At 36.7% G+C, this 12,577-nt stretch overlaps 1 long non-coding RNA gene across 1 annotated transcript in view; it reads left to right on the forward strand.

Moving 5' to 3' along the window:
* LOC121864759 overlaps positions 1-842 on the forward strand; it is a 94,319-nt gene extending 93,477 nt beyond the window's left edge. The window contains exon 3 of the long non-coding RNA XR_006088650.1: positions 550-842. This is a non-coding gene — a long non-coding RNA (uncharacterized LOC121864759). The remainder of the gene's footprint in view (positions 1-549) is intronic.
* Positions 843-12,577: the final 11,735 nt, after the last annotated feature.

A 12,577-nucleotide genomic window follows, 5' to 3' on the forward strand; every position in this document is an offset into this window, starting at 1 on the left:
GAGAAACTGTGTTGATCTTACTTTTGGAGATACAGTATACTCATGTCTCCTGTATAACACTTGAACCCCACTTATACATTCAAAATCTTGCCAGGGAGTGTTAGGTAACCTGTGTGTAGTATGCTATTTATCACATACATGTCATTAGTACCTGTCGTTCGGCAGCCACAGCCTGATGTGCGGGTTAAAAATAGATCTGTTTGCCGGAGATGAACTTGTATTCGTTAAGAAGGTTGTGAGGGAGGGGAACTTTTCACAGCTTGGTCAGTGTTTCTATAAATTCAGCCTAAAAACCTGTTTATGTATAGCAATACTAATTATCCCCCTTTTACATCTCGGTAGAATTGCGTTATCTTTATTAGAGATGTTTTTGTTTTGTTTATCTTGGAGAAGAGTGAGTGTTTGTGTGTGTACAAGATCATGTCTCTAAATAACATACTCGTAATAATAATTGCCAAAATTCTCCACCTGTGCTTGTTGCTGTACCTATATTCTTGGCTGTGAATAGATAATAATTAAAGATTATTCACAATTCACATTAACTTGCAGGATGCGTGTGTAATGGCGGCGGCCCTGGTGCCAGAGGTGAAGGTTATCCCTGAGGATGATGGGGATGACGACGGAAACAGTCCTTATGTGGATCCCTCGAGCCTAGCCTCTCACGGTATACTGGGGGCCACGGGGGGTCGATCCCATGGCCCCCTACTGGTCCCTCCCCCGCGCTTCCAGCCCGAAGATGAAGATGATGACCCTGCCTGGCTGGACCTCACTGATGGGGCCACCTACCTCGACTGTCCGGACCTCCTGCACCCCTACACCTCCCTCAGGCCGCGTCTCTCATACAGGTACTGTCTGATTCATTTGCTCTACGAACGTTGACTGTCACATCTGTCACACAGGTACCGCCTTTTTCAGTCCGTATATGAGTGCTGTCATTTTTTACATAAACAATTTTCTTTGGTTAACCATTGACTGATTGGTAGAAACCAGCATAAACTGCGATTATATTTGTAGTTTCCATACAGCACTCGTATTAAAGAAACAACTAAAAAAAATCGGTATTTGAACCAATTAATCTTCCAGGAATTAAAGTACTACTTAATTATCACTTAACAACATTTTGGTTTGTTTAGCCAACCGAGTGAACCGTGACAGCATCGGTCAACGTTCGTATAAAACTTCAATAGGCTAGTTCTGTACTTCAGTCTTCATAGTTAATCACATTCTCTGCTTAGATTAATGTATCAAACGGTTATAATCCTATCGAATTTGCTCATTATACCCACGGAAATAAGGAAGATGTAACATATGCATGATTGTGAATGTTTTTAAAGATGCCAGCAAATACAATGGTAGGCGCTTTAATAATTTCGTTTTCTTAGAATGTTGTGAGTGAATTCGTTTTCTTTTATCCCAGTTGAAAGATGTAAGGGTGACTGCTATATGATATCAACCACTAAACATGTTATATTGTTATAATGTTATTACCTCGCTTGAACAACGAAGGTTTGCGTAGTAAGGTAAGTCTAACAATATTAGAATTATGAGATATAGACCTCTGTCATACTAAACTAGCGCATTTTATAAATATAATAGCTCCTACTGTCGCAATTTAAAATCGATTGAGATAAATGATGCACCTAAATTTTGGTAATAACTCACAACATTGATAAAAACAGAAACACAAGAACAGCGAGGTATATAAAACACCATTAGCAAGTTTAGATTTTTCCTTCCGGTTGGCGTTATAGTTCTCGTATCTGTGTTATTAGTATCAGACAGAGACACATTGTTGTTCTGGGGAGACCACGACCCGCCATCTAGGTGGTCAAATGTCACATCCTGCAGTGACACATAATTTCACCTCCATTTCTTAAGTCGTACGATGTATTTCTTCCTTATTGGTAATTACTGTGGTTCTTCCTGGTTAGTTTTTAGCTCTAGTTAATAGACTATTTTTACTGACTTATTAAAATTACTCATAGAATCTTTAATGGAAGCGCCCTACTGTGTTTTATTGCCATTTTCCCTATACCTCCACTGTCTGTGTACATGCTGAACTAATGTGAACTTATTTGACAATTCTAGTGAGTAAAATAGAGGAATGTATGTATGCATGTATGTACAGTATGTATGTATCCGACTCCATGAGATGATTAGTATTGAAAGTCCTCATCGTCGTGTTATAGGGTCAGTTAAAGACACACGCACACGCACTAAAGGGTCTCTCACCTCAATACTTACCGTGTATGAAGTAAAGATAATAAGCGTAAAAGGAAACAATGAAAGCGAGATATATTGGTGTCTTCCGCCGCCAAATGACAACCCGAGAGTAATGGCGGCGACCACTAACTACTGTAACCTGATATTCACCCGACACAACCTGACCCCCCAACAACCGCAATTTTTCCTGCCACATGTTAAGTGTAATTATTTAGCAGAGTGCCTTTAAGCGAACAGTGTGTCTTAGCTCCATTATACTTGTAGTTATCAAAATTATACTACAAATTTATCATTGCACTATGTCTTTGTGCGTAGTTACCAGGTCATTATGTATTCAGTAAAACTCCATTAAAGAAGCTAAGAGTGAACGCGCCATTAATAAATACTAACAGTGAGCCAGAAGAGTTTATCAGTTTCATATAACGTGTTAATGTAAATCTGTCAGCGGTGGCGGAGTGTTTAGTGAACTGAGTTAGTCTCGAGCGCCTAAAGTTGCACTGGACATCTGAGTGACAGAAATAAACTAAGTGCACAAACAATATTAGCATGTCAGACTTCATCTTATTCTATCTATCTATCTGTCTGTTTATCTATCTATCTGTCTGTCTGTGTGTCTGCCTGTCTGTAAGTTAATCAGTCCGGGGAAGAAGACATGCCTAAATGGCTATAATTGGCTAACAAGAAGAAATCGTCTTCAATTAAAACTCTGGTCGTCCTCATGGTGACACTGTGGGTGGAAAGAACCGGTCGAAAATAATGAGAGTCCATTTGACATTATGGGTGAGGTAAAATGCCGCCTGTCTCTCTCTCATGGTCACCTCACACACTGGACTCATCACCTCACACACTGGACTCATCACCTCACACATTGTACTCTGGACTCATCACATCACATACTGTACGTCGACTCATCATTATTGTTAGGCAGAAAAATGTTGGTGGACTGTGTGTTGACCTTTAATGTTTGTGTGTGTGAGATTTACGAGGATGATGGCAGCCGGGTGACAGCGGACATATTTTGACTGTCAGATATATTCTCGTTTTGCTGGGAGTTACTGGAAGCCTTTTAAAGAGTTCCTGCTAAATATAGAATACGGTGTTAGAGTGGATACTGTTCATCACTTGCATAATGTTCTGTAAGGATCACTGGTTCTCGCCCAGGGCAGTTGTGACAAGTTAACATAAGAAAATAACATAAGAAAATAAGGAGTCTGCAATAGGCCGGTTGGCCTGTGCATGGCAGCTCCTGTCGAGAGTTACTACCACTCTCTATCATCCATGAATCTATCTAGCCTCCTTTTGAAACTTTCCAGAGTTCCCGCACTTACTACAAAGTTGCTAAGCTTGTTCCACTCGTCCACCACCCTATTTGTGAACCAGTTTCTTCCTATCTCCCTGTTTCTGTCTATGCATTTATATATTTGTCTATAAATAATTCTGTCTGTCTTTGGTCTGTCACAAGGGAATATAAATTAATTATCGTGAATGATAATTTAAACTTTATTAGACAGAAACTATTTTATGCCAAGTAATTTGTGTTTAGTGCACGTGGATACACTTAACCAATACCGAGAGGAGTGAAGTAGTAAACACGCAAAAAATAGCATAATAAACTCGTTAGTGGGATAACCTTTGATAATTGAGGAAATACAAATTTAACTTCATCGTTGGTAAACGAGGCATCGCGAACAGTCTCCCAACTATAGTGCGTTTTTTCTCAGCTGAGATGCCCCGCCCCCTCCTCAAGAGTTACAGCTGATTGGCTATTGCAAACCTGTCCTATTTTGTCCTAAAGTAATGATGTATTTCTAAATGAGTTTATTCATAATCGTTGGAATGACCGTTCCTGACAAGAAAGATATTTAGCTAAATTATATAAAGATACATACATTCATTATTTCAAACATAAGCACGTAGAAAGTTTATCAAAGGTATTATACATGAATTAACTGTTAAACTCTGGTAGCAATTCACGCTTTCGGAGGATGCATTTACAGGTTGACAACCCTTTATCCGAAATTCCGAAAACCGAAAGTTTTTTTTTTGTGGGGCATTTTTTTTTTTTTTTAGACAAGGATTAGCCCACCTGGGCATAGATCACTGACCCACATTGGGGCCTGGGGGGCGAAAATGTAATAGTAATAATAATTATAATAATAATTATTCATAGTAAATAAATTTTTTAATAAAAATACACCAAAATAAAATAATAATGATAACAATAATAATAATAATAATAATAATAATAATAATAATAATAATAATAATAAAGAAATACAAGAATGAAAAAAAAGATCAAAAGTGAGAAACACGACCTAGACCTATGAATTATTATTATTATAATTATTATATTTTCGCCCCCAGGCCCTGATGTGGGTCAGTGATCTGGGACCGGGTGGGCTAATAATAATAATAATAAAAAAAATAATAATTTGCCATTCTGAAAACCGAAAATTTCCAAAATCCAAAATGCCTCTGGTGCCAAGGATTTCGGATAAGGGATTGTCAACCTGTAATATATACTTATTTTTACCCACAATAAGGCATACTAAAACAAATTACGTATCAGTACTACTACATTATGCAAAAACAAATTTTTTAAAGATCAGAATTACATAAATATTACACGCCCGTTAGCAGAGGCGGGAAAAATATGAAGTTGTTCGCAGTCATATTTCCCGCCTCTGCTGACGGTCGTGTAATATTTCAATGTGATTCTGATCTTTAAAAATGTTGTTTTTGCATAATGTAGTATTACAGACAGCTGTTTTAGCTACTGTACGTGTCACATGAGCAGCACTAAGGCGGACTGCCAAGACAATATACTCGCGGACTGCACGGCCAAGCCAAGCCAAGCGAACGTCCGCTGTCCGCCGCTGTCTGAATAAGTCTGTACGTCTGGTGTTTCATTTTTACCTGACGCTTCACTTTTAACTGCTACACAGGCAATACCCGGCGGCCATTAACGGGGACTTATCACGTTTTGTTTACGCTTAATTAGTGTTTGGTTATAGGTAACATTTATCAACAATTGTGAGAGTGTAAGAACAGTGAGATTAATGTTTGACTTTGATAATATTAAAGGAAAAATTTGACGGTTATTAGTGAGTGAATTGACGAAAATGTTGATGATCTACAGAGAAAACAAGAATGAGCCACGAAACTCAGGTGAGGATATGGGTGGTTTAATATTCATGATTATGGTCGTTTTACCTAACATTCTAGATTCATTTATGGCGCCAGATGCTGAGTTTGTTCTCGTGTCTCGCAAATGCCATTAATCCAAAGTCAACAAGTTGGTGAGATATAAAAGTAGTAGTGGAAGAAACAATATTTACGAAGTAGACTGCAAAAAGGACGAAGACGCAGAGGCTATGGCCCACTTGTTGTTTCATAAGTAAATTCGGACTTTTTTCTTACTTTCGACTTGTCTGATAATTTTTCCCATAAGTCCAAACTTCTTTTATTACTGGCACTCGGCTCGACGTATAGTTAGGTTAGATTGGGTTAGGTTAGGATTGGCTAGGTTGGGTTAAGTTAGGTTGGGTTGGGATTGGTTAGGTAGGTCAATTGAGAGGCTATATGAAATATAGCAGCCAATAAAATAATTGTTTGATACTTCACCTAACCCAACCTTGCCGTACTAAACCTAACCAATCCAACCCAACCCAACAATACCTAACCTAACCTTACAAAACTAAACCTAACCTAATGAAACTTGACTTGACCTGGCCTCACGAAACCTAACTAAACCTAATCTAATCAAACCAATTCTAAGCAAACCAAGTTGGAAAGAAGAAAATAGTGCTGTACAGTATAGCATATTAATTGTTGTACACCTGTATTTGTAAAAAAGAAATAAGGACAGAGTGCAGAAAACGATCTGGTGTAAAGAGTGGTTTTTTTATTTATTTTTTTTTTATTTTACAATCTACATACACTGCATACACAAGTATTACATATTAACATATTTGTAAGTGAAATATTTGGATGACTTTTCTTTTAAAATACACTTGATCATCCATTTATTATAATATATCCTGCCTTTAATAAAGGCTATAGTCTCCTTAACATTATAATTTTCTTTCCCACTAAACCACATACAGTAAATATAATCTGACATTAGCATGATCATTGTACTGTATTCTTACCCTTATTATCACTACAGTTAATATTAAACATTAAGAAATGCAGAAATAATTTGCTATTGACACTGCAGACTGTATTCAGGAGATTTTTAAACCATTTAATTATCTCTGTTATGGAAACAGAAATAAAATACATGTAATGGATATTCTACTTCACCACATCTTACACAACTATCATCTTGTTTTATGTTTAACATTTTTAGTCTCTGATTTGTTGGTAGAGTTTTATGAATATACCTATATATGAAGCCTCTCTGGTGAGGATCCATATATTTACAAGTAATATTTTCCCAAATAAAAGGCCATTTAAACAGCGGATACTTTTCTTCAACTGCAGGTTTTGTCCATATCATTAACATATTGTATACATCTTTATTCTTGACATTGGGAAAGTTATGATGCCTTGCTAACCTTCTTAGAGTATCGATTGCAATACTGTACTATAATAAGGTGGCGACAAGTAGGAAACATTATCCGTAGGTTTCATTTATAATAGATAGCTGGTCTTTATACTTGTATAATATGGAGTTAAAGATTTCCTCTTTTCATGGTCTGAAGGAATTTTTATGAAAGTTGTACATAATATAGCAGCTGCTTTACAAAACACATTAACTACACCAATACCACCTTGTTTGACAGGTAAATACAGAGTTTGTCTTTTAATTGGCTGGTACATACCACACCATATGTATTTAAAAATACATGATTCAATTTTCTGTGAGTACATTTTATTTTATGGAAATGTATGGGATAGGTACCATACCTTGGACAAAACTTTTGAGTTCACAATAATTGCTTTTTGGTACAAGGATAATTTTCTGTTTGATAAACAATTTACAGTAATGCTGATATTTTCCAAGATTTTGTTCCAATTCATATTAACAGTGTGTTCGTAATCTTCATAATATATAGTGCCTAAAATTGTGGAATATTCTGCTGATCTCATCCACAGCACAGGCCATAAATCTCTCTTCTTCCACTCACCCAAGCCCATAATACTTGTTTTATCTTTGTTTAGGATAGCACCTGTTGCTTCTTCAAACCTTTCTATTTCTCTGCTAACCTCAATTATGGACTGGTTTGTGACAACAAAGACTGTAGAGTCATCAGCATATCCCAGTATGGGAATTTTTATGTTGTTTGGTAACTATGGGGGAATTATTCTGGCATTGCTGTTTACTGATAAATAAAAAGGTTCTTAGAAAAATATATAGAGAATCATAGAAAGAGGACATCCTTGTCTTACTGATCTTTCAATCCTGAATGACTTACTTTGTTTTAATCCAGTCTACATAAACATTGTTAATGCCTAATTTTACCATTACCCTAAGTACAAATTTTATATCAACTCTGTCAAATGCTTTTGACCAATCTAAGTTTATCATGACACATTTTTGGTTCTCACTACTAACAAATTTCACTACTATCCCTAACCATGATATTACAATCTATTATTGACCTTCCTTTAATACAACAGTATTGGTCGTTTGACAATATTGAATGTAAAAAAGGTTTAATTCTCCGTGCCAATATTTTTGCAACTATTTTATAATCTACATTTAGGAGGGTTATTGGTCTCCAGTTTTCATTTAAATTCAGATTCCCCTTTTTAGGCACGAGCTTTATTATTCCAGCATTTTGTTATACACACTTAATACTTTATTGCTAAAGATAAACTGAACAACCTCCATGATCTCTACCCCCATAAATTTTCACATATGTTTATAAAACTCTGCAGGTAGACCGTCACTACCTGGGGATCTACCAAGGTTGAAGTTATTAATTGCTTCCCATATTTCCTTCTCGTTTACTGGTTTTATTAAAGATTCATTTTTTGATTCCTTAAGTCTTGGTTTGCAATTCTCTATAAAGTTTTCACAGTATTCATCATTAGTTTCAACTCTTTTATATAGATTCCTCCAAAATTCTTTAATTACATAGATTATGCCTTCTGTATTCACAATTTCTTCACCATTTTCTCTCTTAACCTCAGTAATTAATTCCTTGTTTCCGTTACTTTTTTCTTTACAGATCAAATGGCGAGAAAGCTTTTCTCCTTCTATTTTGTCTTTTATTCTGGATCTTATTTTAGCACCTTCACAAATTTTGTTCCTTAATTCATTTATTCTGGTTTTCAGTGCCTTTATTTCTTCATAATTCACATCGAAGTATTTAGCTTCTTCATAAAGTTCTTTTAACCTACTTTGAAATAAATTAATTAGCCCATATTTTTCTTGCGACATTCTTTTACATATTTTTATAAAAAAGTTCTTACATTCTGGTTTAGCACATTGTTCCCACCACTGTAAAATATTCTGGTATTTGTTTATTTTCTCCTTAACATGTTTCCAAAACACTCCAAAGTTTTCCTGTACCTCATCCGAGTTTAAAATACTACAATTCAGTTTCCAGAAACCTCTACCTACTTTTACATTTTTGTTAATGTTTACTTTTGACAGAACCATTGAATGGTCTGAAAAACTGACTGGAACTGTATCACATTTTACTATTTTGTTCTCAAGCCCCTTAACATAAGGCCTATCAATTCTTGACCCATATTTATCCCTAACATATGTAAACTCAGGTTGATAATTCTGTATCATGGCAACATCCTTAAGTTTTATATCCTTTATAAGAGTTGTTAAGGCTTTGGATACCAACCCTTTGTTGTCATGATTGCTGCAATTTCTCATGCTGGTAATACAGTTAAAGTCTCCTCCAATCATTATATTTTCAATATTACTGTATTTCTGATATAATATAATAAATCATCAGAAAACAGTTCTTCTCTGTCCCTTTTCATTGTATTCCCTGATGGGGCATAAATATTAATATCGGGAATTATATGGTCTAACACGGAAGCTCTGACACAAAATTTGGCCATTCTCATCCATCTCATAGTTAAGTATTTTGAAAGTGGAATTTTTTCTAACTAATAGTGCAGTTCCTCCTTTTAACAAATATGTACTGTTTATAATAATTTCGAAGTAATCATTTAGATAAGATAATTTCCCTGGATCCTTAACATTATGTTCCTGTATCATAAGAATGTCAATATTATAATACTTAACAACGGATAATAGTTGCATTTGTTTACCTAAACTATTTAGACCATTCACATTTAATGTTGCAAGCATTATATACATCTTAATTATTGTTATAATAATGTAATAAAAGAATCATTTATTTACTTTTTTCCTCTTTACGTCTCGTTTTTCTTCTTCATCTGTACTGTTATCCCCTTTATTCGCCTCTTTTTTGGCTATTTCTTTTCCATCCCTCTTACTTAACATCACCTTACTACCACTAACTGCTCGTACTTTCCAGCTTTGTACATATTCAACCTTTACCCACCATGAATCATCTTTTCTAATTGGATCCATTTTCTTCCCATCATCTTTTCTTTCTTTCCCACATTCTAATCCATTTTCTGTCTGGCTATTCACTTGACCACTCAAATTACTTTGGTTTTCATTGTTTTTATTTTGCTTCGTACAATCCTTTTTTCCAGAATTTTTTTAAATATTACCATCTGTTTTCACTTTTACTTGATTTTCATCATCACTGCCGTTTTTTTCCAAGTCATTTTTCACCGGTTTGTTCTGTTTTTTCTTGTTTGCATCATGCCTGTTTATGCTTGGTGACATATTACAGGTAGCCTCTACAATTTCCTCCATTCTATCCATGTTTTCACCTCTTGCCACTTCACACTGTCCCCGTCATATCTGTTGCTTCCGTGTCATCTGTTATATCATATTCCATATTTTCACAAGATATTTTACCTTTAGTTTGATCCACATTATTCCTCTCTGTATGTATTTCGGCCTCACATGTAGTGGAGGTTTCCTGTACTGCATTTTCTGAACAATCTGGGTGTGTGGTACCATCTGGATCTACAGCATCCTGGGATATAGTCTGAACAGGCACTTCTTCCCTTTCTATCCCATGCCGGGTTGTTGCTGGAACCTGACTTACTGTGACACTTTCTACTCCTTCTTTAACACCTGCCCTTGAGCTGTGGATCTCACCAGAAAGTTGTATCGCAGGGAAGTCTTCCTCATTAAAAATGTTCACCTTATCTACTTCCTCGGTGTGACAATCAATTGCCAAATGACCTTCATGTCCACATTTATAACAAGTTTTCTTCTGTCCAGCATAAAGGAAAGTTAAACTATGGCCACCTGCTGTTACTGATGATGGAATGTTGTTCTTTAAATTTACCTTGAAGGTTCTTGTTCCATTCAACAGTCCGGCTGCTGGTCCTTTTGTATACTTGTTCAGCTTCATTCCTTCCACTTTACCAGATTTACTTATGATGTTCAATATAATTCCATTTCCCATTTCAAAGGGAGCATCTTTAACTGATACACAAGTTAAGGTTTTACTGAAATTCACCACTTTAACAGTCTCATCACTGTTAGGAATTCTTATAATTTTGTCTTCATATTCTTCACAAAATTTTTCAAAAACAGTGTTTTCCCCAAATTTCACCACCACTTTATTGTTTCTTAAGAGTTGAAAGCCAACTGTCTGTTCCTGTTTTATTTTCAGTATGTCAAAAATTACCTCACATACATTTTCATATTCAGGCTTACCTGAAAGCAACAGTCCGATAGTCTTTTCTTCGTAAAGGGGGTGTGTACGTCCCCATTTTGGCTGTTTTTACCACGTCACTTGCATATGGTGTTCTCGGCCTGGTGAGGTGGCCGACCAGTGCCACCAGTTTTCCGAAAAAAAAACTAGCAACGTCCACCACCACCAGAAAATTCCTTTTCACCTACTTGTGCACTATGATTTCATGGGCTTTGAAATAAACTTTGGGTTGTCAAAGGCAGCTGCAACAGCTGTATTTCCACGAAAAACAGAGAGCTTCACGAATTTCTGCGGTGTTGACTCCCGTTTTCTATGGTCTCTGTGGTTAAGTTGGAGAGAAGTATTGGGAAGTCATATGACGATATTCCGTGAACTATAAGATGGAAGTGAGCGTGATTTCACCAACTACATGAGAATGGATATCAACTCCTTTTGCACACTCCTAGCTAAAGTGGGACCATACATAGCAGAGGAGGATACCCATCTGAGGCAGAGTATACCAGCAGCAGCCCGTCTCAAGCAACGCTCAGATTTCTAGCCACTGGGTGCACATACTCGTCACTGCAGTATACCATGAGGATATTGAAGTAGAGTTTGTCACTCATAATACCAGAAACATGTGAAGCTATATATAGCTTCACATGCAGTACTCAAGGAAGATTACTTGCAGGTAGGATTGTTTATACACTATAGTATTATTAATTTACACTACTGTTGTGTAAAGAAATAAGCTGTTTATTGTATAAAGTAATTACATACACTCCAAACGTATGTACAAGACTCTCTCCATAAAATAACTTAAATATCAATCGTGATCATTATGCATTGTACCCGTCGTCGTCGGTCCATGCCTGGCGCCAAACCACCGGGCAAGTCTGCTGATTTCGCTCAACTACGGGCACGGGCTGTCCGCTGGTTTGCCCGTCAAAGTTGCCGCAAAGTGTGCGATGACGGACTCATCACTCGTGCACGACGGTCACTGTCCAATAGTGTGGACGGGGCTTAATATATGTTGATGGCCGGTGTACTTGTGTCAACATGGTTCTCTTCCGATGAGTTCTGGCAGAGTTACGAGCCTTTGTTGTTGTGCCACAGCTGGTGATAAGTCTTCTTCACCTGACTCGTAGTGTGAGTTTGGTTAATGAAGTAGTGGTTAGGTGAGTGGATGTGTGTGTGTGTGTGTGTGTGAAGTGGGTGTTTGTTTTGCTGTGTTTGTGTTCTGTGTGTGTTTGTATGTGGGGAGTGGGTGTATATTTTATTGTGGATGTGTTGTTTCTGTGAAGTGGGTGTATGTTTTGCTGTGGATGCGTTGTGGGTGTGTTTTGTTATACTGTTGTGGATACATTGTGGTAGGTGTATTGTGTTATGTGGATGCATTGTACTGTATATTAAAGGAATATAACTCAGTATTATCAATTTATGTGGTCCGAGGGGAAATGTGTGTTCGTCATGACACCAGGAAGTGTCCAGAGAAATTCCTTTACTTTTTATTTTTTATTTATTGTATTTTCTGTTACCGTCGTGTGCTCCAGTGCGTAACGGCAGAAGACGACCCACACATTATCTTTGGGATGGACGCTCCTTGTTGCTGGTTATAGCGATAGTTTCCTGAA

The sequence above is a fragment of the Homarus americanus genome, unplaced genomic scaffold, assembly GCF_018991925.1.
Source record: "Homarus americanus isolate GMGI-L3 unplaced genomic scaffold, GMGI_Hamer_2.0 scaffold58000, whole genome shotgun sequence".
Classification (NCBI taxonomy): Eukaryota; Metazoa; Arthropoda; class Malacostraca; order Decapoda; family Nephropidae; genus Homarus; species Homarus americanus.